The 13,799-nt window shown below is 35.1% G+C and overlaps 1 pseudogene; it reads left to right on the top strand.

Annotated features, from left to right (window-relative positions):
• Positions 1-13,799, top strand: part of LOC143598603 (putative receptor-like protein kinase At2g23200) — a 41,175-nt pseudogene that overhangs the window by 14,744 nt on the left and 12,632 nt on the right.

The raw sequence follows: 13,799 nt of genomic DNA on the forward strand, positions 1-13,799 counted from the left end.
TTTAATTAACTCATTAATTTCATAAATCAATAAACAACACATCTTGTTTGTACAAAAAAATTAAGTACAAGTATATAAATATATATTGTTCATTCGACTAATAACTTAATGGTCTTAAAACAAGCTACGTTCCTAGATTCTTCATTCAAGCAATAAATAACCTGTAACATTGCAAAAAATAAACTTTGTCAACACGAATGTTGGTGGGCAATTTTCATAATTTTTAACTATAAGTATATAATAGATGAAATCCACAAATCGTATATGGAACAATAAATAATAACAACAATTTAGCTATGCAAATAGTAAATAGTTTGAGACACCTTTCTATATGGTAACAACCAAATATACTCAGATAATAGTTGCCTTATGCTACAAGCAATTAAGCTAAAATAGTTAGGGGAGCGTATGATCATACTTAATAGTTTCATAGAGGCCAACCCGTCTAAAGCAATAAACATATAGCATGTAATCATGTAAAGCATATAATACCAAATCGAGCATTTATTTAAGTAAAATATACTAAAGAGTTTGTGGTTTGAGAAACAAGTACAAATCATTTGTATTTCAATAAGTTAGCAATGTCACCCCCAAAACGTAAGATGGAAAACGGGGGATGAAAAAGTACTCACATGAAATAAATAACTTGGAGGGTTGTTTGAGATAGACCGGGATAATAAGTTCAACGAGTGAGGTCCAGGTTAAAAGGGTTTCGGTTTAAAAGATGGTATTGAAAGACTTTAAAGTAAAATAAAATGACAAGTTAAATAATTAATCAAAGTTTTAGGTTTAAAACGTAAATATTTAGGAACTTGAAGTAACGGTTTTTTAAAAGTAAGTTTGCTCGAGATCGAGTCTTGGTATTCTATTCATTAATTTTACTTAACCTATGTTAAGTAACTATGTGGGTAAGAATGCAATATTGCAAGACCCTTTGTTATATAGATACCAAAACGGGATTTAATGAGCGTTCAGATTAGTCGGTTCGGGTCTTGAATAATAAGTCAAGTCCGAAGCCGACATTCCAAAGTGATAAATGTTATGATATAACTCAATAAAATCAAAAGTAAACTTAACCAAGTTTGTATTTCTATTGAGAAGAACCTTAACGTCCGTTAAGCGAGTGTTCGGTTTTATCGATCCAAACTTGTTATAAGATCAAGTTGGAGCCGACATGCCGAGAATGTTAAGAAATAGCTAAAATGGGTTTATAATTTAGTTTAAAGAAAACTACGAGTGTTGGTGGCCCAAAACACAACTGGTGTGTCTTAAGCGGGTGAACTCGGTTTAGTTCGGTCTTGGTTCGGTCCTTGACTCGGTATAAGACCGAGGATGGTTGCCACATACCAAAATACCGTTGAACTATTTAAAATGATTTGGAAACTAAAATGGTTAGGAACTAAACAATAATAATAAGCTAAACATAATTTAAAGTGTTAACAAAGACATAATAAAGAGTTTAAACAAGAGTTCGATTTTGGTTCGGTCCTTGACTCGGAGTGAAACCGAGGATGGTTGCCACATATCCAATACCATAGAACTTATTAAATAAACTTAGAAATGATAATGTTCAAGTTATGCAAACAATAAGTCAACAATAAAGCATTTAAAAGAAAGTTCGGTTTTGGTTCGGCTATCGACTCGGGACGAGGCCGAGGCTAGTTATCACATACCCAATACCATGGAACTTACATAAATGAGCTTACAAACTTAAATAAACTGAAACTACACAAGATTAGTAAGCTTTAATGAAATATATATAAACAAGGACTATAATAGTCCTCCATGTAGCCTTGCCTTATAGTATCCCACCACAACCGACCAATGACCGGAAGAAGTGAAAACTGAAGGAAACAAGGGTATATATTATATATATATGTTGCAACATCAAGCTTAATCATAAGGAGTTATTAGAAATCAAAAGAAACTCTTGTTTGACTCTTGAAAGTCAAACAAGTAAGAACTTGAAAGTTGGAGCTTAGAACTTTGTTTGAGAGAGAAAGAAGTGAATGAACAAGTTGTAATGAAGGAGATAAGCTTGTTTATATAGGGTAATGGTCAAGGTTTATTTCTATGGTTTATTATCAAGCTTGCATGTGTTTTAATTGGTTAAACATGTCAAACAATGCAATAAATTAAACAACAAAAAACATTATTGTTGCTGCAGAGTCCCTTAGCGCGGCGCTAAGGTCTCTGCCCTTGACCTTAGCGCGGCGCTAAGGTCGCGGAGGGAAAAATATGATTTTTCAACTTTGGCAGTTTTAGTCCCTGAAGTTCGTTTTGAGCGTTTTAGGGCCATTTTAAGGGTTGTAAAAGAGGTTTTTGAGATCCGACAACCATAAAACAAATATGTAACATAAAATCATAAAATTCATCATTTTTAAATTACTTAAAGGTTCGGGATACAAAACAGGTCTGTTTTTATAAGAAAAACAAATACAAGGGTGAATACCAATCGAATCGGAAAATGACGAATGCCACTGTTATGATTGCCCATTACTTCATATTTGGAGGGCACGAACCCAGAAAATTGTGAAGGGGTTAATGAATGGATGATGTGAATGTTTGAACTGAGTAAACGAATAAATATTCGATTAAAGAAATGTTGAAAAGGGTTCAGGGAAAAGTAATCGAATGACCATTCGATTGGAAGAGTCAAGTTGGGAAAATATCTTAAGGACCATTTAATCGAATGAACCATTCAATTAGAAATAATATCAATATTGATTAAGGACCATGTGATCGAATGACCATTTGATTAGACTACAATCAATCTACCAAGTGACATGTATTCGAATGCCAGTAAACTGACAAGCCTTTAATTCGATACATGACAGGACTTACTTGTGTGCCCCCATCTCTGTAGTTCTAGTTTGACCCTGTAAGCTTTTGAAATACCAAGTTTTTAACAACACAAATTATATACATACTCATAATAAGTTTATTTTATAATAATAAACATAATAGCACAATAGTTTTGGTGATCAAGACACTATCGGACTCGTGTATGACTGGGTAATTGCTTTTCTACCTATCATTCGGAGAGATGTATCTGGAGACATGCACCTGTCTTCAAAATGACTCTCCACAGTAAGTTTAGCATATTTAGTTTATATCACTTCAACTTTACGCATCATGGAAAGCTACCATACAGATCAATGACTGTTCTAGAGCCTTTTAAGCTTAATAACTTCACCCGTTAGGCACACAGAAACAATTTATCTATCATTTTCCAAAGGTTGGATCAATTTTCATTTGAAAATGTTTTGAAGCTTCTGAAAACCTGTTAACTGAATAAATATATCACTTCCCAGGGAGTTATAGAAGACACACATGTTAAGAACTCAGTCACCCCGGTCACTCTTCAGTTTTCAGGTAAATGGCTATCCCGTATGACCACTAGTGGTTAACCAGACCAAACACATATGAGAATACGTGTCCCTCCAACTTGGAATTACCGACATAATTTTAAGTGAAAGAATTCAATAACACAAAAACACATCACAATCGCCCCAGATGCTTTCAGTCTTTAGATAAATGGCTATCCTGTGAATCTACGAGTAGATCACCGGACCAAACATATACAAGTATATGTTCTTCAAACTTGAGCAGCTGACATAATTTTAAGCGAGAGTGAAGTTTGAAAGACATAGATAAGATTTTTTTATTAAACGCACACACACTCTTTTTGAATCCTTTTTAATTTTCTCCCCCTAAATTTGTGCAAAAACTTTTATGTACAAATTTAACCTAAAAAGACTCAATCGTTGAAACGAAGTATCTAATAAAAAACTAAGTATTTAGAAAAAAATTTAAAATTTTAAAATCTTTCTGATTGATTAATCTTTCATACCAAAGTGATACGGTTACCTTTTATCTTCAAGACATCATTTTTCATTTGTGAAAATCTCCCCCTAGGAATAAGCTTGTTTTGAGATTCTGCATCCTTGCGAGTTGAATGTCTGGAACAAGCCTTTTAATATGCAATGTATTCCCTGATTTGTTCCTACACACTTAAAGAGCAGATTAAAAACGTTCTATCACCCTAAAATCTCGTCCAGGCAACAAATAATCCATTTCATGATTTAAAGATTTAAAAACAATGGATATTTTCCCTGTTGTGTGCCTGGAACAACCCATTTAATAAACAATGAATTTGTGGTTATTCCTACACGCATAGCGGGATTAGTTGGACATAGGAACCCAAGTCATAAATGTCTTGGGGTTCCCTTGAGCATCAACATATGTGACCTCTTGCCAACTCATATCTTTCCCATCTTTAACAAAATCATTTGTTAATACAGATTCTGTTTGCTGAGTTTTAAGTTTCCAAGTCTGTCTTGGCTTAGTGAAATTGGAAATAGCATACTTTGGAGTGGAGCAATTCGAATTCGAATTCTTAGAACTCTCAACACTCTTTGATTTCTGAAAATTTATTTTTCTTTTAACAGTTTCTAAATCATTTGAGTTCAAACTTGTCATATTAACTTTGAATCCTTGAGTATCTGTGACCTGTTGTACAGATACTTGTGGTTTTGTAAAATAAACATTTTGTTTAACCACTGGATTCGGTTGAAACCTGTTACCTTTCACCTGAGGAGCTTGTCTATTAACAACACGGTAGTGACACTCCTTTACCAAGTGCCCGTCGTTCCCGTAGACGAAACACGCCTTCATCCTTCTTCTAATGTCAATGGAAGCACTTGCTTCATGTTGGAATTCCTTCTTAGGAAAGGTTTTTCCATTCTTCTTGCCCCTTGGCACATCCTTCTGATTTTGCTTGTAATAGGGAACATATAGACGATGAACACAATTTGTTGCTATATGTCCTGGCGCGGCACAGTGGTAACATGTTTGCCTCTTGATAGAAAAAGCACCCAATGATTTATCAACACATGGACATCCGGAGGATCTATGAGGACGAGACTGTCCTTGTTGTGCTGATTTCTTATGTTCCTTCCCTTTGTTGCCACAACTCTGTGTATTATTATTAGTACAATTTTGTGTTGTGGTGTCATCTGAGTTTGATGACACGTTAGAATGAGATTCATTTTCACTAGCCTGAACCCCTTTACTATCAGAAGTAACATCATTTACAATATCTGCACATGAAGTAGAAGCATTAAAATTGTTCACACATTTAAAAACAGGCTTGATTTCCTCTAGGGATCCTGATCCAACAGTTTAAGATTGAACCTGTTTACCATACTTCATGTCTTTTATCTTTTCCTCATGTTCTTTGGTAACAGGGGTAGGGAGATAATTGTGATTGTAGGGTGGGGGAACTTGACTGAATCCTATTCCCTCACCTTCATTCTCTTTTCACCACAATTGATTTTCAATCATTGAGTTGACAACTTTACTGGAGCCATCGAATTTTTTAAAATCTAGTTCAGCCCTTTCAAATTTACTAGTTAAATTTAAAATTTCTAACTTGGAGGATTCCAGTTTAAGAGTCAATTCAACGATTTCCTGTTTGGTATCAAGATGATGACAAGACTTTACACTAAAATCAGACTTAAGCTTTTTAATGTCCTTGTTCTGAGCTTCTATTTTATCTAGAAAACTTTTTTCATTTTTCTTAAGTTTAAAGTTTTCAGATTTTATTCTTTCCATGTCTCTAATTAGGCTATCGTTATGAAGCTTAAACATTTCTATTTCTTCACAACAATTTAAAGAACATGGTTGAAACCTTATCTCAGACGAACTCATTTTCCCGCCAAATTTTTCAAAAAAAAATATGATCGCCAAAATTCTCAAGAAGAATGTCCCAATAAAGAGAGTGTCTAGGGAAAATTTCGTTCAAGACAAATTTTTCGGAATTTCCCCGCCAAAATTTCACCGAAATTCACTCGAAAAAAATGTTTTCGCCAAAATTTTCAAGGATGGATTTTTTTTTTACCGAAAACCCTTGTTGCACTTCTGGCCGAACACTAGACAGAGAACTCAAGCACTTGACCGAAGACCCAAAGCTAGACCGAGAACACTTAAACTTTGACCGAGAACAATTGTTGACAGAGAACAAAAGTTGGCAAAAACTTAGTTGACCGAGAACTGCAAGAACCGAGAACACAACTTAGCCGAGAACGATCAGTAACTGAGAACAATGTTTGGCCGAGAACCAGAGGACCGAGAACTCCTTTTTTTAAGGCATAAAACACAAAGGATCCGCCGAGAACTCCCAAAAGTAAGTCTGATCAGTCAGATTTGGTAACAAATTAACCTGATATTTATGGAATTCAAATTATTTCCAAGATTAACAGATTAATAACCAAAATAGTAGCAATCTTCTTCTCCGATCAATCACTCGCCGGAAAAACGCAAAAACCACCGGAAAAACTTATTCTCGAATCTTTGATATCACAATAACGAGCCTGAATAAGGTCTAAGGCTCTGATACCAATTGTAAGTCCCGAATCTGGATCACTACAATATGATATCAACCAACACACGTCAAATATGTGGAATCTAGTTAACGTGGTGATTCAAGAACAATGATGAACAGTATGAATATAATAAACACGTAATATGGTTTCAATGCATACGATTATATTATCAATCGTCAGATCATAAACCACTTTGCTAAACCATAGAATGCTCTCTAGGTGGTGGCTCTCAAAGTGTTCAACACTTAAACCCTATACATTAAGATCTATTTATAGGTAGCCAACTATCAAGCCCAAAGTAAAGCCCAAATCCCACCGAGATCCCTTAGTGATCTCGGTTTACACACATAGTCCAACAAGAAACCCAACAAGCATAGAACTAAGTACAAACCACCAAATATGGACCCAACAATAACGAAGGGATTATATAAGATCACAAAATTAGGGTTCGGTTTGGCTTAAAATGGTTAATTAATCAAATACGGACGAATTAACGCGTGTTTACTATAATTAAGTGTCGGTTACGCGTTTATTTGGTGGAATATGCCAATTTCCTAACTTAATAGATAATAACGAGCGGGAATTTGAAGGTTTTTGAATGTTTGGGGCCGTCAGGTCGGGTTTGGATCAACTGGTTGGACCACGGAAGTGCGTTAGAGTTTGGTTTTTATTAAATATTAATTATATTATAACATAGTTACAAGATTAGTCCCTGAGGTATAAGGATGGAATCAGTTTTGGGCTAAAGCTTGGTGTTGGGTGAAAATTGTCAAGTTTTGTAAATTTAATAAATAGTAAAGCCATAACAAACTAAATACTCAATAAATGTGACATTTTTATTAAAAGAGTGACCCGAAATCTTAACGGGTCGGGTATAATTATAAGAATACATAAATGAAAAAAACCCGAAATGTTACAGCATTTACTACTTTAGGAAATTTCGTCCAGAAATTAGAAATTAAGCCGTAACGAAAAGGTGCAGGTACTTGGACTCCATTTGGTCTTTATGTTCCCAAGTGAACTCGGGAACCACGATTAGATTCTCAACGAACGGTGACAAGCAGAATATGGCTACGTATGGTTTCTTTGTCCATATGATCCACGATTTCATCCGGTTTCTCGATAGCACGCATAGATTCATCAACTTGTACTTCATTGAGGGGTATGTGGAGATTCCCCTCGGCTAAGCACTTCTTAAGATTGTAAACATGAAAAGTTGGATGAAAATTGGAAAGCTCATCGGGTAGATCGAGACGATAAGCAACTCTACTAACCCTTTCAACGATCTCAAACGAGCCAACAAAACGAGGAGATAGTTTATTCCTTTTGCCAAAACGAACTACTCATTTCCAAGGAGATTCTTTAAAGAGAACTCGATCACCAACATTGAACTCGAGAGGCTTACGACTCTTATCGGCATAGCTCTTTTGACGGCTACGAGCGGCAAGAAGATTTTTACGAATGAGAGCGATTCGATCGGAAGTTTCTTGAACAAGCTCGGGACCGATGATTTGCGATTCACCAACCTCGTTCCAACTAATTGGGGAACGACATTTTCAGCCGTAGAGAGCTTCAAATGGTGCCATGCTAGTACTAGTGTGGAAACTATTATTGTAAGAAAACTCTACAAGTGGTAAGTGAGTATCCCAATTTCCACGAAAATCTTGTATTCAAGAGCGGAGCATATCTTCAAGAGTTTGAATTGTTCTCTCGGATTGACCATCAGCTTACGGGTGATAAGCGGTGCTTAGATCAATACGGGTACCCATAAATTGTCCAAATAATAAAGTAAGCCATTACGTTTGGTTTCAAGTTGGAGTTCGACGCCACACGACATCTCTTCATGTAGTTAATCCTCGGTGACGAAGACGTGTTGTGCGTCGAGGATGCAGTATTGAAGGTCAGATTGGATGGTGACACAGTTTGAGCAAAATGGATTTAATGTGACTCTTACGACTAGTCCCGAAATTAAGGAATAATATATCTACACCATAAAAGATTTTTTTTTATTATGATTTAAAATAATGCAGAACTTTGAATAGTTGAAATCTAAAACTAATCGTAATACGGAAGGAAAAACTAAAATTTATCATAACCTGGAACTTAAAGTAATAGAAATAACGCTACAAATATATAGGATGTACCAACGGCGTATCCACCATGTTCTTATCATCTCAACATTGTACCGTTATCCCAAACTACCATCGGTTCTAGGATTATGACACACGATTGTACGCATCATGATTTCCATGTGAGGACTTGGGTAATTATGTATGCATCCATAATTACTTAGGTCGTCGAATGGTCCACGTAATACTCCCCATCGTGTGGGTTACCAAGCATTTGAAAACATTATTTCATGAAAGGACTTAAGTTTTAAAATGTTTAACTATAAACTAGGAAAAAGTACAGAAGTTTCTAAGACATTATTTAAATATAAGTCCTTAAAGTTGTTAAGGAATAACTTATTAGTAGTTAAGATACAAAAAAATGGATTATGATGATTGAGGATGATAAAATAAGGCAAATGCAGGCTTTAATAAGCAATCTACTTAAATAAAAGGAACTTTATTTATACGATACGCGAAGGATCATTAGTTCAAACTGAAATAATTCGATGCCATAAACAGGCGGTACTAATTCATAATTGAAAAAAAAAGACCAAAATAACTAAGACCGACTAAGGGACACAACACAAGTCTTTGGATTTCTTGAGTAGCTTAGCTGATGTGATGTGAAGCACCAAGAGAAATTGAATTCATAAAAGCTTGAGCAGTCGGGGTAGGTTAATTATCTCGGAATAGCTTGAATAGGTTGAGCTCGAAGGGGTTGCGCAATTTGGAATTCCAATAGATTATAATCGGTGAACTTGAGCTTGCGGGTATGGAATTTGGTAGGGTTGGATTAGGTAATGAGGATCTTGATTTACTAAAGGTACTTGAAGGATGCGGGGTTGATAGGTTTGAACTTGATGAGCAATGGCAAGTTGGGGACACATATTACGAAGATGATTTGGGTCTCCACATTGGTAACAAGTGCGGGTGTCAAGAACACCGGTTTGAGTATGAGCGGTAGGTTGTTGTGGGATGGCTCGTGCACTAGGCAGGGCACGAAAAAAGCTAGCAAAATGGCCATAATGATTGAAATTTGTGCATAGCTGGCACAGGGATTGAGCAGGGTGATGACGGGTGAGTACCGATGTACGGTTTCCTTTTTGAATGCGATTCGGTTGTTGTCAAGGTTGAGGGTTTGTTTGATTTATAACAAGATTTTCGCGATTGACTTTACGCTTGTTGTTGTGGTTGTTGTTAATTGAAGCAGATTTTGGTTCGGCTTTAGCGTTAGCGGATGAGTCGGTTTTGGTCCTTTCGGGAACACATGATTTAGCAGCACAATTAGAGTTGAGGCTCTGAAATCGTGTCACGATTTCTAGTATAGTAGCTGCAAGCTCTTTAGTGATCATAGCAGCCATAAGGCGGTCTCGCGAATCTGACAAACGACGATGAAACGTTGGCTTTCTTAGTGAAAGTATCATATAAGAACATAAGATGAAATGGGATGATGGTAGATACAAAAGGAGCATATCGGTGAATTTTGACATAAAATCTTCTCGTTTAAGACACTAAGATTGGGGTGGGTTGTCGATAAACAGTATAGCTTAATGATGTTTGCCAATGTTGGTGGTGAGGATAAGCAGTGGGTAAATGAGTCAATATTTCCAAAATAGCTTAACGCACAAGATTGGGTTTGATTGCTTTCAAAATTTTAAATTGAAGTTACTATGTGAGTGACCATAGAAGAACAGTTGATTAGTTTTTAGTACAAGGATTTCTTGCTTAAAACCTTTTATGATTAATAATGACACGAATTTCAAGAAATGAGTTGATGAGTTGTGTAAACCACAAATGAACTATTAAGAAAACTGAATTTTGAAATATGTTGAGCTAGCGTTTACTCTTAACTTAAGGATAAGTTAGAATCTATATGGAGAATTAATCGGATAATTTTGATGAATGGATTTTATCAAAGTTTGATAAATTGATAAGTTTTAACAAATTTTTTTAAAAAAATCTCAGGTTGAATACTTGAAAATAGTTTATGTGTGTGATACCATGAGTATGAGAAAGTCATTCGATTATTAAATTATGCAATAATGTTGTTGATGTTTTAATAATGTGATAAAATAAATAGATGTAGATCAACTCAATAATAGAGTCTAAATTGTTTGATTGACTCGTGATAGTCAAGTCTCAATGAATGAGGAATTTGTATCTAATTATGTGGACGAAAAAAAATATTTCTAAGTGTAAGAATAGGTCGAATCAATAGATCTTGATTCAAAAGTGATTTAGTAAATAAGTATTTGATGTAAATTAATACTCGTATATTATAATAGTAGTTTGAGGTTTGGATTTCATTACTTAGGGATAGTTGTGATTATACAAGTCTTGTCATTTATAATATTATGAAAACATATCTTAAAATGTAAATGGGTTCATTTGTTGGTTAGGGCTGCATAAACCACCATGGGTCCTTCCAACAAAATGAAAAACATTGAAAACTCAGATAAAATCATTTAAAATCGAATTGAGGGGGTGTTGAGGTAGATGGTTGAAGTAATTCGGGAACCACCCCGTATTTACATACTTCTCCCGTCACCTTCAACAAAACACAATATGGAAAAAAACCGACTTTAGCCACGTGTCACCGTGAATTCGGTTTATAATTTGAGAGTGTGATCGTCACATGACCACATTTGATACAATGAGGGTAGTAGATTCGATTTCGTTTGGTGTGATATGCTTTGGCTTAATAAGTTTCACACCCTTACCGAACACTCCAGGAAGGAAACCGGGTCTCGTGGTTGATTGAGATTTATGCGCATTGCACTTTCTTAGGCTCGCAAGCCTTGGTGTCAAGTGTTCAGTAAACAAATGTGTCACTCTTACAGTTTACTACATATCCGTCACATGAATATTCCTCAAGGAGAGGGGAGTGAAAAGGCGGGATTTCTTAAGGAATTTCCCATTTTTTTAAAAATCGTCCTAAAGTTTGAAAACAATTTTGAGAGTGAGGCATAGCCTCGGATTAGGTGTGTGCTTTTGTGTACAATTGTATATGATGAACAATATAAATATGATAAGCTATGTACAAAAATTTAAACAAGTAGAGTGTACGTATAGGAACACGTATCGGGACCCTAAGCATGCTACTAGGTCGTTACGTCTAACCACCTATCTTATAGCCTTCGGCTCTGATACCAATCTGTCACACCCCAACCTACAGCAGAACATACGGGGGAACAACATTGATTGTATCATAACTCAGAAGACAATATGCATTTACACGTGTCAATATCTAAATTATTCTTTCAATTAAACCATACATCAACGCACAATCATACATTGTTCTCAAACAAAATATTCAACATTATTAAACTTAAAATATATTAATGTTCTTCAAATCATCGAGCAACCTATGGTATCATCTACTTCGACATTCTTGAAATCATCCAAGACAGCTACCTGCGCCATGCGTGAAAATATATATATTTGTCAACATAAAGTTGAGCAAGTAAACCACGGTTTTGAGTATATATAATAATAAAATGACAATTCCATGCGATAATCGCAAATCACTTCAATTAGTGTAACAATAAATAAAAGTTGTCTTTTCAACCGAATCACATAGATAAAGGTTTACTCCGATGGCGTGTGATCATACTAATGAGGATGAGGATGAGGATTAGGATGAGGTACCAACCAACATAAAATAAACACATAGTCATATTCGCACATAACAACTAATATAGCAATTACAATTATGCATATAACGGAATTGTAGTGAAAACAAGAAGTTGATTTTGAACGCATAACGCGCCCAAAATTTGTAAAGCGGTAAAAAGGGGATGTGAATTTACTTACCTTAACAAGTGATTAAGGACGAGATAATAAAAGAACTAGAATGAAAGCAGTCAAGCTCCTCGAGGTTCACCGAAAAATATTCCTAGATGTTAATGATAACAAGAATTAAATATACTCATAGCGAAATACTAAGATTTATGACGGGTTTTGATATTCGATATGGTTGTGTAACATTAAAATATTACTAGATACATTCTCGTTAATTATAAGAGCATTTATTAATGTTGTTGTTATCCCTATTATTATTAATAATAATGATAATTGTGGAAATAATAATAATAATAATAATAATAAATATTAACAGTAATAGTAATAATAATAGTTAATCAAAACCGGGTTTTAGATGACGAGAACACGACTTAAGGTTGTCGGTTTTATAGGTTTAAGTATTTAATTAAATGATTAAAAAAAATATTTTATTACATAAACATCAAGAAGAACAAGAAATAAAAAAAGGGTCTGCCGGGTTTCGAACACGCGACCTTACGTTTTGAGGCACACACACATAACCAACTGGACTACATGATTCTTTGGTTATTAAACAGTTTTGGAAAAAAAATATAAACACAATAAAATATGAGCATATGAACCCTAGGTTTCAATCACGATTTTGGATCCAAGTTTGTTAAATTCAATAAGGGGCTTTTAATCTACTAGATATCGTGATTCAAGTCATACCTATTAATTGGATTATAACAACCGGTAAGATGGTGAACTTGACAAGAGAGTTGCGGCCAGAAGTGGGTTAATTTAGGTGACGGGATGAGATTGTAAGCTTGAACTGATATGAGGGAAAGGTTGGCGACAAGGAGGAGAAGGTTCTTGCAAGTTTAATTGATCCATAACGAAGGGATTATATAAGATCACAAAATTAGGGTTCGGTTTGGCTTAAAATGGTTAATTGATCAAATTACGGACGAATTAACGCGTGTTTACTATAATTAAGTGTCGGTTACGCATTTATTTGGTGGAATATGCCAATTGCCTAACTTAATAGATTATAACGGGCGGAAATTTGAAGGTTTTTGAATGGTTTGGGGCCGTTGGGTCGGGTTTGGGTCAACTGGTCGGACCTGGGAGGTGGGTTAGAGTTTGGTTTTTATTAAATATTAATAATATAATAATATAGTTACAATATTAGTCCCAGAAGTATAAGGATGGAATCAGTTTTGGGCTAAAGCTTGGTGTTGGGTGAAAATTGACAAGTTTTGTAAATTTAATAAATAGTAAAGCTATAACAAACTAAATACTCAATAAATGCGACGTTTTTATTAAAAGAGTGACCCGAAATCTTAAATGGGTCAGGTATAATTATAAGAATTCATAAATGAGAAAAACCCGAAATGTTACATATGAACACTAGCAAACCGGTCGTTCGTGAAACGTGGTGATAATCAATTGGCAGTATGGTTTCGTCAGCACATGCTATTTGAGGTAAATCACGGTTTTTAATTCTATAAGCCACATGTTCCGACAAGAAAGTACATTG

This window comes from Bidens hawaiensis, unplaced genomic scaffold (assembly GCF_021521415.1).
Source record: "Bidens hawaiensis isolate Kalapana, Puna unplaced genomic scaffold, B.hawaiensis_p1.1 tig00000237_1, whole genome shotgun sequence".
Classification (NCBI taxonomy): Eukaryota; Viridiplantae; Streptophyta; class Magnoliopsida; order Asterales; family Asteraceae; genus Bidens; species Bidens hawaiensis.